Genomic DNA, 19,029 nt, shown 5'->3' with positions numbered 1-19,029 from the left:
CTGGAGACTGGAAATTGGGGCAGTTTGTAAAATATGGATGGCATCGTACTATAACATTCAGGAGTCAGACATCAGAGTTGTCGTTTGTATCATCAAATATATCATTAAGGATACTTTATAACTTGGCAATACTTTTAAACCGGTAAAATGATACTCTATACGATCAAGCAGATATTTTGGAAATCGACCAACTTTATGTCATACTAGAACTGATAATGTCTGTGATGCTATTAACTGCGTAACACCATGTTTACTTAAATATGTTTGGTTATTATTCATAAAAGAAATGGAAAAATATATTTATGTATTGACCATTTAGTATGCATCACAAGGAATCAGTATTTACTGATAGCTGTGTTCAAGTTCAATACAAACAAAAAATGTTTAAAGTTATTTCTTCCATAAAGGAAAATTACATATTTAAAGAAATATGCAATTTAGGATTGAAACGAAACAATTGTCTAATAATGTAAAACTAATAATCTAAGACCGCTGTGTAATACAAATGTATGAAAAGATCCAAGGAGGAGATAAATCAGCACATGAATAGGCATACTTCCTTTTGTCCTGTTTTATCATATAAAGGGGAATCTACAATAGGCATAATTCCCTTTAAAAGATGGCGATCTTCATAGCATCAAGATATTCCAAACTTTAGCGCAGGCCACGGTGTCAATAAATGCCTATGTACATATTTACCAACTCGGTCCAGTGAAGGATTTGTACTTAATTAAATAGCATTGATCACACGCGACAAACCAAAACGTTCGATATCACCTCTCGACCCCTAACCTCAGTTACGGACAATACCAACATACTGTGTCAACACCTAGCTGGGGTACAGTTGTACAGAGTGATGGATGGGTGTTATGTAAGGCACTTAACAAAGGAGATGTTCAACTGGTATCTAGTCTTTGAAAATCACAAGTATGAAAACTTCAAGTAAAGATATATATGTATTTGTTGTTTGGAAAGGATTTGTACAGACTTTGCCCGTTGTCCGATCCATTTGTTAATGCTGAACTTATTTTATGATTTGTATTGTATTTATGTTTAATGTTTATATATATTCTCCCTCTGGAGAACTAGTATATGGAAGTTTATGTTTATAATTGTTGTATTATCAATAAAATAGTTTGAAATCAAATAGAATATATTTGCTATTGTTTGTCCACCACCTATATCATTGCTATAAAATCTCCTCGACTGTGTACATATATTACCTACAAGAGGTCAACAGCCAGGACAGCCATTATCACCATGCATGGCTAGATTCCTGAAGCATACGCTATAGGGAATCTAAAAATAGTGGAACGTCGTCATTTTATGTCATGGTCCTTTGTCACAATTGATGACGCAAGATTTCAAGACACGATTTTCATTAAAAAACAATATGCTTTATTAAAAGTATGTGAACTATTTTGACGGAGCTCTAACGTTAACGTCCACATGATATTGTATTCTATCAACCTAATCTTGTTACAAAAGCGGGCCAAAGTAAAATTATATCGGCTATCTCCAGACGGGATGCATTGAAGGAAATTACGGTACATTACAGGTACGTGGCACGCTTGTCTATATAATCGAATATATTTTCCCGTTTAATTAAATTCCATTTTGCACATAGATATTTTACTCAAAATCCCATTACATAATATACTGACACTCCAATGATTACATATTGCTAAGTCTAAGAGAAATCACTAGAAAATCTCTACCAGAGAAATAGTTGGAAACTACGGCCATGTAAAGACAACACGTTTGCTTCATAGGAGTAATTCGTCGGTTTCTTGTTCTACAATATGCTTTCCGTAATTACCAGAAAGTCTAGCTTTGTATTGGCTGTTTTTACTTATTGATAATAGCCCACACTCGCCTAAATCATTTCCCAAACACACGCTCTTATGTAAATGGAATTCTGGTCTTGAAACGCAACAGCGTATAACTGTAAAATGCATTAGGAAATTAATCACTGGTCTCGGCTCGGCAAATTATTCCGTTTTTATGGATCATTGCATATAATCCAGACCTGCGGTTTCTTGTAATAACGGTTATTAGCTAAATATTGGAGTAAGAGGCTATACGTGTTTTGTAAAAGCGTATGTAAATATGTTTCCATCACGAACCTACTCTGATCACAGTTTATCAAGCAAACACACTGTTACACATCTAAGATTTAAAGCATCCATCGGCTAACGTGCCAAAGAAAACATCTGAACAACTCTTTGCGTAATATTTGATATAGGATTGCATCGTTGATAGAGAGTGAAAGGAATACATACCAGTCTTACTTGTCATCATTTCAGCATTTCTGGAAACAAAAACAAGAGTTTGTAAAATTTATAATTATCTATTGCAAATTATCTTAATTATAAAGTTAAAATAACTACCAGATGGTACTATTAATAGTGAATAATTGGTGATGAATGGCACAATAACACAACTCCAGTGAAACCACTTAAGGTAGCTCCATACTTTTGGGAAAACCCATGTCATTTTTTTCTAACAGGTCTTATTTTCTTGCATTTTTCATGTAGATTTCAAAACTGTAAAGATAAATGGGTGTTCTCGAACTACTTTTTGAGATATTTAAGCTTGAAATATACCATCCATGCATATTTGCTGGCCGAAAATAGAAAAATTCATAAAATTATGTTTTCTGTAATATTAGGGTGAACGTAGTCTCGATCCTGTTGATTTTTTGTCCTAAATATCTAACGATAGAACACTATACAAAACTCTTGTATTTTCACAAATGCTAACTAATTTTTGTTATTTTCCTGGACCGTTTCTATACGTAATTATCATGTTTTGCCATATTTTCGCCCGTAAAAAATTAATGAATAGGCCAAAAAGGAAATGAAAACCCATGTCAATTTCACAATATTGTATATGATATGCCCAAGATAAGATAATTTTCAAACATCATATAAAAACATGGGTCCTCGATCAAAATTTCACAATTTTGTAAGCTTGAAGTTTGTAACTCACAACCCTACCCTATTTCATCCAGTGCTAAGATGGGTCATATTTGACTATTTTTTGAAAATCATGCCGCAAAAAAACATTCCACATCGGTTCATATGTTTTTGTGATAGTATATCTGGTTTATGTCTGTTTGTTTTATGATTTCTCAAATTTGTGTTTAAGGAAATTCGTATGCGATTTTTTTAGAATTCCGAATTTCGGTCCGGCGGGTCCCCTCTTATCATTTATAGAGACGAACGGCACTTCGGTGTTTGAAAATCCATTCCCATTTACGACAGGGAACGCAAATCTCAGAGATAGCGTATAATTTTCACTTCACTGCTTTTATTTGATTATTTAATGATTTAACATTCAATATTATATTAGACATTACACCTATTGAAAAATATCCAGTGGGATGTCGTGGCGTATCGGAAACCATTCTGGAATTCAAAACAACCTCCACAACTTCCGGTAAAGCGTCATATGAATTGGCGCGGTTTTCAAAAGTATGGACCTACCTTAAGGGCAAACACAAAGATAAAACTGTACAGCCATTTGCCTTTTCATACAGTGCAAGCGTGGTCAAGCTCGCCATACTGACCTAACCTAAAAGTGGTCCTATTAAGCAGGTGGCGTTTTATACAGGAATGGTCGCTTAGGAAGGTTTAAGTGCATAGACACTGGACAACAAAACATATCAGAGTCCTCGCGCTTCTCCATTGCATTGTTCTCAATTAAACCGTCAGATATCTATCAAAACAAAGAATCGGCAAGAACATTTAACCCATGACTGGGTTTAACATACACTGAAACTATCTCTGTGGTTAGTTTAGACAAGTAAACGACGAACCTTTTTTTCCTAGTTCTGCATTTTTCTTCATCTTTTATTTATATGTTGTGTGTTTGTATGATATGCGTTTTGGCACATATTTTGTTTTATCTTTAAAAATTCTCATTTCCTATTGGCTCCATGGGTAGTGTATATAACACTCTTTGTGATGTCTGTATTTTTGCTTTAATTGTTCATTGTTTTCCAATGTTTAAGTAGTTGGTTCTGCAGACATATTGGAACCAACAGAATGATAAGCCTTTTTACATTGTAATACCCTATTTAGCGGGTCTCAATGGTTAACGGAGAATAAAGAAAGTGTTTTTCGACAAATGAATAACAAATCGGTGTGTTCATTTTAACTCCCTTTTAAAATGATATTTTTGAAACTGGAAAAGTGTATATGTAATGTTTTGTTACTGCTTTTATGACACAACAAAACTTACATAACTTCTTTAAGGTTCTGAGTAATCACTCGTACACTTTGTTGTGTATATTGTTTGCGATATGTACAATTTCAAAGGTTTTACAAAATCTACAAAGTATAAGTAGTATCTGTTTGAAAAATAAGCTTTATCATAACGTTAATTTTAGCGATCAACGATGCTGAGTATCAAGAGCATGGACTCAACGGATACATGCATGGCAGCCATCGAAACTACTAAAAGTATCAAACAAATGTTTCACCAAAATTTGAAAAAATGAATATAAATGAAGTTAGTGGTCATGTTTTACTTTACCTGATGTACGTTTTTTAAAAGTAGATTAATAAAATACTGCAGGGTTTTATGTAACAATAAACTAAGAGAACGGAGACGCATAGATAATAGCAAACGTAGATATAACCAGACATGAGGATAGCTAGGCCTAATAAATACGTCTGTATCAGTTTATTTGGAGACATTTTGACCAACAATGCTTATAAAAGCCATCATCAAAAATGCGGTGCACCCAACCTCTGTTCGGGAATCAATTAAGGAGACGGGATATTGATGCCTAGAGTATCTTTCATGATGTCTGGGGTATCCGTCAGTCGGCGTACTTACGATACATTCGTCTTTACCAGAGTTATTATGTATGTATTTAGATACGGCGCGATGAAACATCAAACCCCGTGAAGTAGCAGCAAAAATACACACACGCCATCTAAAATAACAGTCAATATTTTTATCGTTTGTTAGTTTTGTCCTTTAATTTCATTTAAGAATACTACCATGTGTCAACGTTGTCAAAGGAAACACGACAGTGTAAAAATCATAGATGTGTCTCTTCAGTAACTCATAGATGATCTCTTCCAGATCAATCTTTTGATCAGATCGGTCATATGTAAGTTGACACGTGAGTGTCATGAGATGTAAGGAGGTGGTTGCGGTGGGAGATTCGCCGTGGTGGTGTCCTTTGATGTCATTTTCAGTCAATGCTATATAACATATAAGGGTATCAGATGAAGATAATATTCCTAGAACCAGCAGAAGGGTTAATAATAAAACTATGGGAATAGCTACTTCGACAAACTCTTAAGATATATAGTTAAACGTTGGTAAACAGAAAACATGGAGTGATGAACCCTGCTTCGTTAACAGGTCGCTATGTATAAACTACATTTTGGACCGTTATGCTGAAGTTGTTTCCTGCAACGTCCCAAACTTTTACCTATATATATCCTCGGTTACTTTCCAGATGTTAATGGAATTTCCAAGTAGGTTTATGGTTACCAGAGACAAACGTATACATGTATATGAGTGGTTTTGTGAACTACAGTTCACTCTCATCAGGTAAGCATTTCATACCACAAAGTTAAACTTTGTCAATAATAAAAGCTGCTATTCCCATTGTACTAACGTTAACTTTAAATATGTTCTCTCGACTATGAAGGAAGTCGACAGGAAATAATAGGATAAACGCATGAGCTATTTTCAATCTAAATTCATGATTAAAGACTATAATGGACTAATTGATTTTCCTCTCGGGTTATGTGTTTTAGTTAAGGCTGCATGCGAATCAGCAAGTGTAATTTAAAGAATTGTTGAATGTTTATCACACGGATGGGTTATTCAGTCGGTACCTATTTTTCTTGAATGATTCAAAATATAAACGATGACCTAAATAGCGGTAGCCCACAAGGTTTGCTTTTGATCGTCTGGGTTTAGATTGCCAGATCCCATGACTAGTTCGTTCTACTGTTTGATTAATGTACTGCGTGGTAGAGGAATCCATACGGTGACATCTGTTATAGAAAAATCAAGTATCTTGATTTTCAAATTACAGATTTTAGTATCATGAATCTTATAATGACGTCATCAGACAAACATCCGGTCCTTTTTAGTATTATTGGATCTGCTTTAGTCAGACGCTTGTTTCGCCATTAATTCTGTCTCAATGAGACGTTTGATATCTTATTAAGGCGCGTGATATATTGCATCATGATACCGTTGCCAAAACAAAGGAATGCAAGGCTAAAAATAAGTTTTATATTATTTTGGTTGGTTTCTTTGGCGCTATATAATACCGTTAACTACTATGTGATACTAAAGTATGGGAGCAGGTACTAGAATCATCGAACATCACCGAGTTGGTTTAACTGATAAATAACTGTAAAATAAATGGTTGATTTCCATCTTGTACTGAATGGTTTTCCTTATCACTTACTCAAATCTGGAGATGCAAGTTTCAATAAATGTTGCTGGTGCATCAAAAAATTGATCATGAAGATACATGTATTTGTGATAAAATGTTGAATTATATTTGCCCCAAGTGAAATATTATATCACGGCAACTACGAGATTAATTTAATGCACTTATTTAAGCAGCGAAGAACATGTAGCACAATCCATATATAGCGTAATAACGCGATGACCATTTACCATGCGTTATTGCAAATATGCATCGTGCTAATCATCACCAGGAGATTTTTTAATGCAAGCAACCTTTCGGGGAATGGAAAGAAAAATTGTAGAAACAAGGTTAAATACTTCCTCCTTTAATGTCAATCACTTACATCAGTACAACCCCTGGAATCGACACTAGTGAGCAACACCTGGAGGAATGTCACGGATGAAGAGAATTTCGAAAAGGACTTAACTCACGTTGTTATCCTTAAAATAAATAATTAAAATATCTGAACGATTTGACCCCTATGACCTTGAATGAAAGTCAATGTCATGTGTTTGAACAAAGTCAGTCCTTCACCTAAGCAAGCGCAGACACAGTATCAGGTATTAAGATTTATTGGCAGGATGCAGTTTTAATTTGTTATCCTATTTGACCCCCGTGACCTTGAATGACAGTCAATGTTATCCCTAGACCAAACTTAGAAGTCCTTCATCCAAGCAAGATACATGCCCAATGTTGGCAAGATGTCATTTACAGATTTCAGTCTATTCGACTGCTGTGATTGAATGAAGAATAAAGATGGAGAAATGTATTGCATATTGAAAAAAACACTTACTTCTATTTTAATTGAACAGGTTATGTGAAATTGATATTGAATTGATTTTTTTACGTTCAGTAATTAAAGCTTTAAAATGCTTGTTAAAATAATGTCATATTCAAACTTATGAATTTTGGGAGTTTCATCCGTATTATATGTGTAAAGGGAGTCTTATAAAAACCTTCAGTTAGTGAAGAGGTATTTGTTTTTATCGATGTTATCAGGAGGGGAGATAACACCATATTGCAGGGGATGTATCACTTAAACAGTCACACTAAACTCGGCTAAACTAAGCTCTATAGCTGAATGAGGCAATATTAGTTCACATAGAATGGTACATATATGTTTGTAGCAGTGATGTACTGTTGTAACTTGTAATATCAATATACCACGTATATGTTTCAGCATTTGATCTGAGTGAAAAACATATAAGGATATTGTTTAAATGGTTGTAAAATCAAAGTGTTTTGAATATGATATATCTATAAATAAAGTATAGACATTATACCCTTTTCTAAACTTTGAAAATTGAATTTTGAATACTTCATTTCTTTATTTGAAATAAAAACTAACATCATTAACTTTTTTTCTGATCCACTGTAGTGTAGATTTTTAGTTTTGCTAAATATGTGGATAAATTGTAGATAAATATGCGATTTTATTATGTATATACATCATATACATAACCAATATATAACATGAATATCAATCACAACATTATATTAGCATACCATATGGTAAGGTTTTTTAAATATGGTACATTAGAAACCCCTTCTCTCTCTCTCCCCCCCCCCCCCCCCCACACACACACAACAATGATCGATGTATAGTATGTACAGTAATGTGTCAGTATGTACATGCATACTTGCACATAGACTAAAGGGGTGAATACAAAACTGGGATCAATAATACGTATCCCATGACATGATACTTGTTAATGTCAATTGGATGTGACAACAGTTTGTTATCTGGCTGTGGTGGCTATATCTTTGTTATTTACTTGTATTCGTCAAGATGCAGCAATGAATCATGGACTATTTAAATCAACAAGATGTTTATCAAACATCATCTGTCCATCAGATCTCGTCCTATTAGAAGGTGTAAAACAATAGAGTAAGTTGTTATTGCATGGGCAAATTATTGATAAGATCACGATAATACCAGTTTTATAAAGGTCTGATGGTCTTGGCCACATCCAGCTGTATGTGTTCTGTGGTAATTGAATAAGGTTTACTTTTAGGCACATGATGATGTTAAGTTTGACCGTAATATGAGGAAAGTTATAAAATACAAAGTAACCCTGTCGAGTCCAGCAAATATTATCAAAACTGGGAAAAATAGAAAAACAAATATTCATAGAAATAAAGTAGTTTAAAAGAAAGGTTATCTGTAGAATCGCATGAAATGAAAATACAAAAAATAAATTCATTTTCCTCATACAATGATATAGGCAACATCAATTGAAATAAATATGTTTGGTTTCGATGCCTTGTGAAGCTTAAATATATTTCCTTGATTTTAGCAAATTCAGAAGCAAGTTCCTCCAATTGTGTATAGAAGACTAGGTGTAATATGTAGGCGAATTTTGACATACTCATCTAATTTATTGAATTCATCACGGTTGTGGACAATTATGTCAATTCGGATAGGGAAAATAAATTTGTTGAAATGGGGAAAACAGCTTCGAAAAAATATCACGACAGATTAGTGAAGCGCAAAACACATAAAATACTGACAACTCCCATAAACAAGGGTTGCATCAAATCATCCATATACAATAGATGTGACAGAAAAAATCACACTGGCAGTTTGTTTGATGCCTTTGAATGGCCGAAGCCTCATATCAAAGATACTCAAATGAAAAACCATACCTCTGCAACAAACCTTCCGCGTACAACAGATATTCCTTACCACCAGAGACTATCGTATTGTGTATAATTTACTTTGCGTTCAGACGTATGGAGGACGGCCAAACAGACCTACATCCACGTTCAATTCAGATTGATGTGTCTGCAGGTCTGGAAATACTTCTCAGGTTGGAAATTGTCTTGATTGTTTATGCATTCTATGAGCGAAAGGAGACAGGTTCTGCATTGGTCATTTAATTGTTTCTCATTGTTTGTTTTATATCACTGTTTTACATTGAGTCGATGTTGGTATTGATATCAGTTTTGAAAAGTGAGAAAGGTTGTTAAGTAAACATGCCGATTGTTATCATTTCACGTCTGCTGTGATTGATAGAAACACACACAGGGACGTACAGAAGAGGACAGCGAGAGTGAGAATCAGAGAATAATAACATCATCTCCGAAAGCCCCTATGATATACCATGCACATCTGACACATGATTACCAATCTAAAACTCGTTACTAACCCTGGTACCTCACGGGATATACAACGATCTGTACTAATCAATAAGAATACAAGATTTGTTTCGGGTATATTCATATAAGAAAATGTCACCGGATGATATGACATATGATAGATATTAATTAAATGGTAAAGGCCGTAGTCACGACTTAGACAATGATAGTAATTTTTGGTTTTCATCTTGTTTCGAATAACGACATGTGACCATTTGCTGTAATTCCCTTAAAACATACATATAAGTTATAATATAGAGAATCAAACTTTTTTTAACTGAATGTATAATATTCTGAACAATTTGCCAAAAAAGCTCTGTTTTCAGACGTTGCCACGTCATTTACACGTCATTCTTGGCAAGTGGCGGCCATGAATCTTTCATCTCCGGCGACATGTTCTGCCCGAGCGGTAATGGCCGTTAGTAAGCGATCAACTGGTTAAATGTGAACCATAAATAATACTCCATGGTAGGTATACTGGCGTGTTGACACACGATTGGACTGTTGAAATTAAAGTCGGACTTACGGAACCAACAACAGTGCCAAAAATATCGCTGTAAAAAGTAAGTAATTCCATTAATATATATGATTCATCTTTATTTTCAAACGAAAATGCATCGCTATCACATAAAATATAACTTTACATTGGTCCTTTCGGATTTCGCTTAAAAACGACCGATCCAGACAAAGTCCATTCAAGCTAGTTCCCATTTATGGAGCCATTTTTACGATTCTATCAATCGTTATACAAGCCATTATTAGCTTTTTAGCACAAAAGATGTGTCCATGATAAAAGATGATTTTAATATGTGTAAGTGCGCGAAGACCTTTGTTTAATGATAGAGCGTAATGTTTTATAATGAGGATTATGAAAATAACACGAACCGTGGATATTTACAGTCGGTAATAAGAATTAGAAAAGATATTTCAAGATTAAAATTTGATTTTGATATAGATGTTTACACATAGACCTTTGTTTTATAACATGACAGAGAATAGTGTGTTATAATGAGGTTTCACATTAGTAAGTTCACAACTTAGGTCATGGATGTGTACATTCGTCAGTAAGAGAGTTAGGAGATGCCAATGACTTGTTGACATTCAGCCTTGGTCATTCTGATCTCTTCCTCAGAGGCGAGATGTACTTTAGCAAATCACTACTCTCGCCTAATCAACACTGCTTAAAATAGTTAACGAAAATCTGTTCCATCCTGCATATACATCTTACGCTTGTAAACAACCCCATTATTAGGAAAGGTCACAATTAGGTAAGATTAAAATAAAGTGATGTTAACTTGAAATCGGCTAATTTTCTGATAGAGTAGACATTTAAAACAGTCCCAGTTAATTAGCTGAATAGATTAACCAATGATCTCCAAGTCCCAATAATTCTAACAAAAGTTAACTTCAATTTTAATACAATTATAATCATTGAAACGTCAACATCCATTCCCAATTAACCCTAAATGGTATTAAGTAATGTCATACTGCATTCTGATACTGGTTTTTAGTTGTTTATTTCTGTTGTTCTTAAAACCCCGTGACGAAAACAGATATTTTACAACATACAACATGTGTCTGCAAGAAACGCAATAATTATAGCATTCTGTTGAAACCTATCCCCATTACAAGGCACACTCAACACGTTGTTTGCATACAAAGAAAAAAGGTGTCGTTTGGCCAACGACATGGTGTTCTACGAAACGATAGGAAACGGCGGACGTGCAACTGTTTCTGGTAAAATGTCACGTGATACAGAGGTCATTCAGTTCACGCCACTAATTAGGACAATCTAATTTCTTTGGGAATGGGCGTGAATCATACAGACAACTCGGTATAACCAGTGTTTAACGCTAACGAGTTAACACTGTGCCTGACATGCGGTCGATAGGGCGATAGCCTTCCTTGTCAGGCAGTAAATCGGGGTCTCGTCAGCAGGACAGTTAAAGAACATACATGATATCTATCGATCTGTAATTATTACACAAGTAATGTAACATACACTGCTGTCGAGATTCCTTATGTATATGAAGTATTTAGAAAATTATCTAAGCTATCGACCATATTGCGTTTAGTTTTGTTCACACATCAATGATTTTTATTATATTTATTGTTTAGTTCTATAACAGTCAAACGTATATAGAGTTTTTAGTTAAACTTTTTACATTACATGGAGGGGAAATTTTAAATGGTAACCAGAATAAAACATTGCATTTTTTGACTGAAATATTGAACTAGGGAATGCGTATTAGAACCAATTACCTGATTCCTAAAAGAAGACGATTTCTTTCCCTATTCATATATACTGGTATTCGCATAAAACTACTAGTACATTAAATGTATAATATTTTGTATGTCCTTTCGATATCCTTATTTACATATTATAATATTAAAATGCTAATCCATAGTATCAGTATAACCACAAAGACAGTAATTGTCAAGTCCATACATGACACTGATCAGGCTGTAGACAATAATCATATAATTCTGAGAATAACAGCAATTGTTAGCGATGGAACGAAATCGGTCAAGCAGTAATATTGTCTATTACAATGTATTCCGTTTTCACATGTTCCCCTTTCCAATCAAGGCCTACCAAGCCCGCTGAGCACTGCTGACCCTTTCTGACCCCACAGATGAGCGTTCTAACACTGTTGCTGGTTTATGATTGGCGTTCGCCTACATTAACGAAGATACACAAACAAGTCGTTCTTGAGCTGACTGTTTAGACGCCAATGTAGCAAAAGGCATAATAACTAATGTGCTCCCTTTACCATCCAACATCATTTCGGAGTGAAGTGTATTCCGTATTATCAGCCATGAATCAGCCGATACCCTTCAAAGACCACGTGTGAGAAATGGAAACACAGGAACACAAACACACGCAGATCAATTAAGAAACAATTATTACGGGTACCTTTCTCAGAATAAGGAATATGGTTTATTTATAGGCAGACCTATTTCAGACTAATTAGCTCTGAACCTAATAGATTTGCACCATAACTTGCCTGTACGGAATACCCTAAGACGTCATAATGACCCGAACACTGTTCAGACATCAATCAGTGAGGAGCGTTTGTCTCTGTTTGCGGTTAATTCTTCTACAACAATTTGCCACATCTGAGCATTATATCTATAGATACAAATAGATGTCTATAGTGACGAGGATAAGGACTAAATGACATCGGACTGCTCAATTTTAGACTGTAATCGAAGCAACACAAGCTTTATCTTTCCTCACCAGGACTAATTTGTGCAAAGCTAGACTATTGATAACCAATTGGATAGCCTTACCTGGGTGCTCCTCACGATTGCAAAACTCCAAATATTTTAATTACTTAACGTTTACATCACATTGTAGCAAATAGCTTTTCACAAAAGTCACTGGACTATTCAGGACGTTACTTTGGATGGCTAGGGTTAATCGGATTCTGTATATAAATTACGACTTACATAATGTACCATGGTAATACAAGTATATAAGAGTAGGTATCAGTAAAAGAAGGTGGAGGTACTGTATATAGAGGAGTGAATGTAGAAATAAATATTTTATAATTATGCTATTCAAACTATATATCTGTCTTAATGTTGTATGCAAGAAGGATCTGTACGAGGGTATGGGTGTGATAAATGGGTATGTGTGTTATGAAATTAGAAGATATGAACAAGATATTATTTGATGATGTACGTGTATGTGACTGTACGAGCATGTGTGATTTGTTAGTATTTATGAAACAATGTTTTTTTCAAAAACAAAACAATAATGAAAAATATAACATCAAAAAATAAATGTACTGCTTTGTGAATAATATAAGCGAATAGTTGTATGCATTCCATTGATGCACACTTATGCAGAAATACTGCATGAGTTTTATTTATTTATTCTTCTTGGTTTTATAAAATAAATGAAAGAAGATAATACGTCGACTACAAAAATATAAAAAAAAACTTCTACAATTGTTTTATATTAGATAAACATCGCGACAGACATACCATTTTCACGTAAATTTAGCTGTGTTATGTGATGAAGGTAGGATTATATTAATTTTACCAGGCTGCTAAGTAATATGATCGTTATTAATAATATCAGTAACGTTTATTTTTGTGACGTATTTCCCACGCATAAACAAATTATCTATACGTGATATTACGTAAAACACATTGGGATTGAATATTATGACTATAAAGACCGATACTTCTGGGAGTTTGTAAGCTGTATTTTTGGAATATGGAGGATTTGTTTTTGTTTCAGTGCATTTTTATTAGCTATATCATGTGTGTCCACACCAACATTTCAAGACTTAATTCAGAATTTATAAGGAATCCAAAAATATGTCCCTTTTACTGAAAAAAAAACTGTCATTTGTAGTACCTTTAGTTAGAAAACAAGTACGTCCTGTCCAACGCGCCATGCGACTACGCGCCATGCGGGTAGCAATAAACAATTCATACAGTTCTTCTTCTAACCATAAAAACTACTTTACACATTTAACCCATGCTATTTCGGACAAACCGATTTAGGGACAGCATACAAAGACCTAACAATCTACTGCAAAATAATTATTATGATGGTTTCTTACCTTTAGCTTGACATTTTTATTCCTGTTTGTTTGCAATGTAGATGAGTATTGCATACTCATCACTGTATTGCATAATCATTAGTATATCTTTCGTAGAAACACTGGAAAAAAAATTAGAGAGGACAATGTATAAATATAGCTAGTATATTACGTAAGGGAACATTACAAGGGCGGGGATATAATTCATTGGGGTTGAAGTGAGGCGATAACATTTAGGTCCAAAAGGGCCGCGTAGCAATACTACGTACAGCAAGAAGGTGATAAAATAATCTACAAATTTCGAATCACAATATAAAACGTTTGCAACGAACACGTTTAAAAGGTACAACGAATCCATGATTATAAGGTTATTATTTAATTCGCCGCCATGGTTCATATAAGATGTTTGTAATAAGTGTATAACGAACGTTGCTTATAACGAAATGATTTCGTTGGTTCCCAAAGGTTCTTTATAACCAGGTTTTATTGTAATTGTTTGAATGAAATAGTTGTAATGTCTTACAATTTTTGTTTATCACATCAACGTAATTGTGTTCTGAGTGTCTTTTTTGAGCATATTTTTGTCTGTTGGTTGGTTTGCTGGTCCTATTAACACCTATGGTCATGGCATGTAAGGATGTACTCCCATGTGTGCGGTATGTTGCGTGTATGTTGTGCGAGGTGTGTGTTTTGGGAGACTGTGGTATATTCATGTTGTGTCTTCTTGTATAGTTGTCAGTTGGAATAACATCTGTTCAATATTGAAAATAACAGTACATATTACCAAGACATTCAAGAAGGATATTGAGTATAATACCTGTTTGAAATGCTGTTATTTCAGAACTCTACATGTCTATAATATGAAGTGGTAAGAGTTCTAGGATCCTGGCGGACGTTTGGTAAACAAGTTTGGTATAAGCAAGAATCAAATTATACAAAAGGAGTCATTACCAAATGCAGATTAACACACAGAAACCATTGAATTTCGATTGAAGAAATGTGATAGAAAGTAAAATTAAACTATGAAACTGGAAGAAAACGGGCATTGAACTCTATTTTTTTTCTTACGCAAAATTTCTCTTTTAAACAGTTCTCAATCCAAAAATACCGTTTCAATAATTGAATTTTCTACAGTAGTAGTTTTGACTTATAACGTATGTAATTCGTGGACTTGGCGTTTTGGTGATTTGTGAGCGTTGTCGACATGATATATGCGTGTAGGTAAGCTCGGCATCGATATTGTTTAAAACATGTTACAGTAAAAAAAAAACCCGGAACCACCACAGAGCGAACTCACTATTTATCACTCTATGCATCAGCGGTTAACTAATACAAGTAATCCAACAATTCTTTAATTGCATCCGTACAAAGTATAAATGTCAATTCGCCAGCGGCACGTTGAGCGAGAATATAACAGAGCCTTTAGGACTAACACTTTTTTACTTGGCAGATGTATTCCCTATGACTTTGTAATGCCTTACTTACACAGGCTGGTGCTAAAACCGCCGATGTCATTAGGAGAAACCTAGAAACCTGCCTTAGCGAAATTACAAGAACAGCTCCGAAACCTTTTTATACAGTCACTCTCACCCTGCAATTTACACTCGAATAGCTGAACATATCATTGGAATTTAATCGCCTTTCCATGTGTATCTTATTTTATTGTAAAATGGTTTGGGTATATTCTAAACAGTATTTTGTCATTGTAACGCATGCACGATAGAGGCATTAGGTTTAAAATAAGACTGTATAACAGACTTTATGTTGGATAAGTAGTATATCCATCTTCCTACCAAGGCCGGAATCTACACCGACTCATCCTAACGCTGGCTCTGTTTTATCTATTTGTTCTTAACGTTTAGTACTTTATTGATTCGAATGCGCCTCTCTTTTTATTTATCAGAAGCAGTGCATCAATGCTCCGAAAATACTCTAGTTAGCGCCTAACGTCTGTTCAATCGAAGACTTTGTGAAGGTAATCGTAAATGTCTTGGTAAGTTTTGAGTTATTTATCATCCTGATTATATAATCTCGACTACTCAGACAAAGTATCATGTTGTCAGTATAGACTACTCGTTAAAATGATATGGTATACTTTGGTTGGACCCATGCCTTCGAACAGTATCTATTATTGTGGACTTTTGTCTAAACTTGTAAATGTTTAATGCATTTGTCTTCATCTATTTCTTTAAGAGAATGGTGATCGCTATGCAATTTATCTTAAAACAGAATTAAAACAATAACTTAAGAACTATAAACCGATACACGTGAGATACGGTTGCAGCTGAAATGCACTTAAACAAGCGAACAAGTATAAACAATAGATTTGTCCATATATTCACCACAGAATCCATGAATGGGATAGACCCAGGCGTCGGGATTGTGTGAACGTAACGGCAAGATCTACTATTAACTCTTTACTAACATTTGTACTTCGTGGGATGAACAAAAGTGATCATCGGTTACACTTGTTATACCATTATGGAATGGTGACGGATTAGGTACTCGACTAAAATGACTTTATGAAACACTATGAAATCTGTATTCATGTAAGGAGATTGATATGTAATCTCTATACATTCACAATAACAAACTCAATATACCCTAATATACTATTAAATCATAGGAAAGTTAATTGAATCCTAAGGTATACTTCGCTATTTTAATCTGTCTGTTTTAAATGACACAGTGCAGCAAGGAAATCAAGCTTCATTCCTACAATGGTTGTTCTCAAATATAGCTTTACATACTGAACAACGCAAGTAATGATATCAATAAAAAAAATCAAAATATGTCAAGGTTATATATGTCATTTTTAATTGTCCTTATTTCTGAAAACCGTTGTGCATCTAAATGTAATAAAATGTACCAATGTATCCGATACACTGCTAGGTCAGGTTCCAGCTTTACCGATTGGTCAGTCACAGCTTCACGGCAGTTTTATCAAAGGACATGACAAATTGACCCTGGTTTGTTCTCGTCTCCGCTAGTCTGGTCTTGACAATATCACAGCGGAGGTGTTTGTCGATCGAATGTCGATCTGCTCAGAGGGTAAACATTTAATAGAACTAAGGAAATCGGGCTCTAATCAACGCTTGATCCTAGCATTCACATTGTGGATGTCGTAGTAAATCTCGCGCGACTTTCACAACATACCTAACGCATTTGTGTCGGCACTTAGGTGGTCATTAGCGCGTTTGAACACAGACGTCTCGCGGGAACAACCACTTATCGGGATTACGCGTGGAAAAATGTTTGTTTTTGATTGAGCGGGCTATCGGAATCCGGAGGTGAGAACTAACAGCGGCACCACCCGAACCTTGTTCCATGTGTCATAACTATTGAGCTTGGCTATGGTTCCGTCAAGCGTCTCCGATTTCCCGATAGAAGAGATGTTTGTGTATCGATGTTATATAATCCGTTATGCTTGTAAATACGGAACACCTACAAGAGTCAGGCTGATTGGTGGATGATTGGTGGTCGACCGAATCTTCGTCTTGATCAAAGATTCCCCTAGAAATCCTGTAACGGTATCCACCTGATAATCCTCCTTTATCTCTCGTTTTCTTCACTACTCTTTTATATATACATACACCGCCGGCGTCTATCGTAATATGATCGTGTTGGTGAAAACTGAACGCTAAACAAATATTGCTTAACTAAGTATTCCTACTCATGTTACGTATTTTCTTTTTTCTCTTTGACGCCAGGTAGTTTCCGATTTGGAATAATTTACCTTAAAAAACATACATACGTTAGCTTCCAATGATTATTTATTAGATTGCAAGTTTGAAGCATGCTAAACAGTAAAATAAGGAAAACCTCCCACTTGTGGAGTCTTCATGTAACCATTTACATAGGTTTCCCTACATTAAAACTTGAAACGTGAATATGGAAATTAGTCTATGTAATGTGTATTGAAATGGTTATAGTTTGGTGCCCGATTTCGGTTTTCTTTAAGACACATTCAGTTGTAAAATTTCAATGACAATTCATAGTTTGGAAAAAGATAATCCACATTGTATATTTGCCATGGGGTTAATGGATGAAAAGGTATTATGATGGTTAATATATTGAATTCATGAGCGTCGTCTAATTCTTGTTCTACTACGATGGCAACTACAATGTTATCGCAGTCATGTAGGGCCAATATATCTATAGAGAGAGAAAAAATACAATTATCTATAATCCTTTCGAACCAGAAACAATAAAAGTAATAAAATAAGTAAATAAAAGGACAATCTCCAACATTGAGGCAGAATCGTGCCACAGCTATGAACATTTATAACTATCATAAGAGTTTGTGCGTTATGCATGATTATGTAAGTGCATAACTGATAGCAACCAGCTTTAATACATTTACGTTTCTTACAGAGAGGTTGATCGTTTGGTAACATATATTTAATGGTTTTATCAAGTGCCTACTTAACAAACAACTTCCTTTTTCAGATCATAGATACGTTTTAATGCGAACCTCTAGATGGGTGCTTGGTATTCTTAAACAAATGAAATGGAAAATCAACTTCCAAGTATTTTGTAAGTGAGACAATACTAACGAAGTTTAATAGCGAGAGGTTTTCACCTTAGATATTGTGGTAACACGTGAAAATCTCATTATAAACAATAATCTGTTATATTATGGAAGTGTTACGGCAATAATATTTATCTAAATCACTTTACATTTTAAAGTTATGCAAAATGTAATAAAAGTTGGCAGAAAAAAGTGATCTATTGTAGTAATACGTTTACTATGCATTGTCCCCAATGGCACTGTCGATTTAGTTGAAGAACAATTCACATTAGATTATCATGTCTTTTTGTTCAAAGAGAAACTGCTTGTTTCTATTCACCGAATGTAGAGGGAAAGGCCTTGAACGA

General features: G+C 34.7%; 1 protein-coding gene across 7 annotated transcripts in view; it reads right to left on the bottom strand.

Moving 5' to 3' along the window:
• LOC138334692 (dopamine receptor 2-like) overlaps positions 1-19,029 on the bottom strand; it is a 108,822-nt gene that overhangs the window by 25,679 nt on the left and 64,114 nt on the right. For 4 of the 7 annotated variants that reach the window (XM_069283361.1, XM_069283359.1, XM_069283362.1 and 1 more), the window contains one exon: positions 2,283-2,311. The exons of 1 other annotated variant lie outside the window; for it this stretch is intronic. The gene's annotated coding sequence lies outside the window, so the exon portion shown is untranslated. Of the gene's footprint in view, positions 1-2,282; positions 2,312-14,172; positions 14,274-19,029 lie in introns of all 7 variants that reach the window. 2 more of the 7 variants (XM_069283363.1, XM_069283365.1) reach the window with 2 other exon arrangements.

The sequence above is a fragment of the Argopecten irradians genome, chromosome 11, assembly GCF_041381155.1.
Source record: "Argopecten irradians isolate NY chromosome 11, Ai_NY, whole genome shotgun sequence".
NCBI lineage: Eukaryota > Metazoa > Mollusca > Bivalvia > Pectinida > Pectinidae > Argopecten > Argopecten irradians.
Note: the sequence above shows the minus strand (reverse complement) of the source record. Positions and strands in the feature narration are given on the sequence as shown.